General features: G+C 37.8%; 1 long non-coding RNA gene across 1 annotated transcript in view; it reads left to right on the forward strand.

The window, feature by feature from the left end:
• LOC116185398 overlaps positions 1-1453 on the forward strand; it is a 13622-nt gene extending 12169 nt beyond the window's left edge. Inside the window, exon 3 of the long non-coding RNA XR_004150240.1 lies at positions 1337-1453. This is a non-coding gene — a long non-coding RNA (uncharacterized LOC116185398). The remainder of the gene's footprint in view (positions 1-1336) is intronic.
• Positions 1454-3237: the final 1784 nt, after the last annotated feature.

Raw genomic sequence — 3237 nt, forward strand, 5'->3', positions numbered from 1 at the left:
TTCTTTACCTCTTCTTCACCTCGTCCATTCGAACAATCACTCTTTTACACGCCAACCTACAATCGACGCTCTGTCTGCTCGATCGTCTATCATAAATTCATTCCCTATATTCCCCGCGTTGTTTTCCTCAAGCGGCGAGCACAAGGGAGACGAGAAACGAAATCGGGTGCGAATCCGGTTCGCGTGCATCGTCGAACGATCAACGATTTATCGATCGCTTTTCGAGTCTATCTCTCTCGCATACCTCTTCGTTCGTTCGTGTTTTTTTCCTCTCTCCTTTTTTTTTTTTTAATCAATTGATCAATCAATAAACCCGAAACGAACGTATAACGTGTTTATTCTATTTTTCTAAAAAAAGAAAAGAAGTGCGCGAGCGATTTTTATTAATCTACTAAACGAAAATTATCGCTCGTTTTCGTGATTGCAAAACTATATATAGGTACTGCAATGAAGGATTAACAATAACAAGGAAAGACATTCGTTGGATCGTTCGATCGATCGCGAAACTCACGCTCGCGGACCTCGGTTGGTCGATTCTCGTTTTGAACTCGTTGTTCGCGCGAATTATGCCACAACTCAGAGCTAAACGTTTATTTTAATTATAAATCGCTAATTAAAATGTGTGCTTTTATCCCTCCCCCCGGGAGAATCGCTAAATCTCGTTGGAAAAGTAAAGTAAGTGCTAAATTATCTTTAAAGTGTAATTTGTAATTCGTCGAAGAGCGAAGTCGATCGTCACGAAACGAAATTTTAAATTCTTTACCTTGCTACGATGAGAAATAATAATAATAATAATAATAATAATAATGATAATAATAATAATAATAATAATAATAATAGAAAAAAAAACGAAAGAAAAAAGAAAAGACATCGACACTGTAATCGAAAGAAGCAAAACGTAAAAATAATCGTGTCATCTGCCTGAAGCTAGTCCCTTTTTTTTTTTTTTTTTTTTACATCGTTTTTTTCTACATCCTCTCGTACGATTCTCTTTTTTTTTTTTTTGTCAAATTTTTCTCTCAATTTTTTCTCGTTTTTTTTCTTTATTTTTTTTTTTTTTTTAACTTTTTTTCGCTTTTTGCAATTATTCCATTTGTACGTGAATTACGATTACCTCTCACATAGAATGTATAAACGTTTCTAAGCGTATAAATTTTGGTCAGTAAAAAAAAGAATATACTATAATATCGAATTATTATATTTTTTCCTATACACGTCACACGTAAAACAAACTCTATCAATACTACGTTTACATATTCTTAATTTTTTTTTCCCTTTTCATTCTTTTTCTTTCTCTCTTTCTCTCTCTCTCTCTCTCTCTCTCTCGCTCTCTCAGTTCAGACACACATTTGCTCGTTTACTCATTCACTCACTTTAGGCGTCTAGGTAAAAAAATGGGGGTGGGAGAAGAGGGTAAACGACGTTTCGTTTATAGAATTAATCGCTAGAAAAATAAAAACGCGGCTTTATCATCCACATGAATATATATATACTCTTTCCTCTCTCCTCTCTCTCTCTCTCTCTCTCTCTCTCTCTCTCTCTTTCAATCAATTTCCCTTAATTTATCGATATTTTCCTCTCACTTTCCATCTTCTTTTCTCTCACCTCTACTTCGACATAACCGAATCATTCCTCTCACTCGCATCATCCCGTTTCCCTAAAAGAAACAAATTTCTTCTGAGGTGTGGCTCCGGCACGTTTTTTTTTTTTTTTTCTTTTTTTCGTGAAACGTGGTTTTCCATTTCGGATGATGAAATGTTCTCTCGAAAAAAAAAAGAAAGAACATTCGCGCGTTCTCGTCTCTTCGTCCCTTCTCGCGTCTGGATCCTCGTGCATCTCCGCTCTCGAGAGACCAGATCGATCAAAAGTAATATAAAATGAGGGAGGGGAAAAAAAAAAAGAAAAAAAAAAAAATAGAATCGATCGACTCTTGAAAACGATTTTCCACGATTTTCGTGATATTCGCATCCCTTCGTACTTCCTTCGATCGAATTCTTCGCGACCACGAGAAATTAACACGTCTAAAAACGTTGCAGGCACGTCGCTTTGATATATTCGCGTAAGTGTAATAATATTACCGTCCATTTTGGACGAAAGAGCAAATTGGAAAAATTCATTCTTCCATACCGATCGATCGATGTATACATATTTTTTTTTTCTTCTTCTTCTTCTTCTTCTTCTTTTTAACGCGTTAATTAAATTTACTCGGCGACTCTTATGAGATCCTATGAGAAGCGTCGAAAGAACGGAGTAAAATTGATCCTCCTAGCTTCTAAATGTCCCATTTGCTTTCGCGACGAAACGAAAAACTCGAAATTCGTTCGTTTCGCTTAGCAAATTTCGCCGTTTTTTTCTTTTTTTTTTTTTCTTTTTTGATTTCTATATCTGCGATTTCAATCTCGCGCAGACCACAACAACTCTCGACGCACAAAAGCTGCTCGATTTTATTATACGAGCATTTCTCAAGGATGCTGGCTTTTCTCAAGGAAAATAATATGGATATGGATTCGTCCGTAGCAGAACGAGGTTGTACGTTGTTTCACTGCGTCGTTGCCGCACGAAAAATTTGTTTGTCACGATTGTTTCCCGATCTCTCATTCAAGGGGACTTCGAAATTGCGTTCTTCGGTCAGTCAACGATCTCTTGCCTTTCAAACGTCCCGCCAGAAATTTTGCAATCGTCGAATGCGCGAGAAAAATGAAAAATAAAACGAAACGAAGGATTGCAAAATTTCTTTGTTGACCACTGACCAAGAAGATCGATCTATCAACAACTCTCGTCCGCTTTATCGAATAAAAAAAAAAAAACTTTTTTCTTATCACGCACGAATCAATCTTTCTCGAAATCGAAGTTCTCAAATCATCTCGCGAAATCCAAAAAGCGAAAGATCAACGATAACAATCGTCACACACATGGTCTGGAAACAAATGTGGCTCGAGGTGTAACGGCTCGAGTACAACCGGAGTGTCGGAGCATAAGCTGCCGCGTCGTGTGACCGTCCCGCGACGTTGCAGATAAATGCTCTCCCAGCATCGGTCGGTCGAGCTTTCACAGAGAGAGCTTTCGCGTATCGTGTAAGCGATCGATGTCGCGTCTCGATCTTGTGTGCTTTTCACGAGGCAGTGCTTTCTTCCTTCGTCCTACCATTCGTCGTACGTTCGCATACGAGAAACGTGTAATGTGTGTAAAGGAGGGGAGGGGGGCATGAAAAAAAAAAAAAATAAAAAAAAAAGAAGA

Source organism: Apis dorsata, unplaced genomic scaffold (genome assembly GCF_000469605.1).
Source record: "Apis dorsata unplaced genomic scaffold, Apis dorsata 1.3 scaffold_169, whole genome shotgun sequence".
Taxonomy (NCBI): domain Eukaryota; kingdom Metazoa; phylum Arthropoda; class Insecta; order Hymenoptera; family Apidae; genus Apis; species Apis dorsata.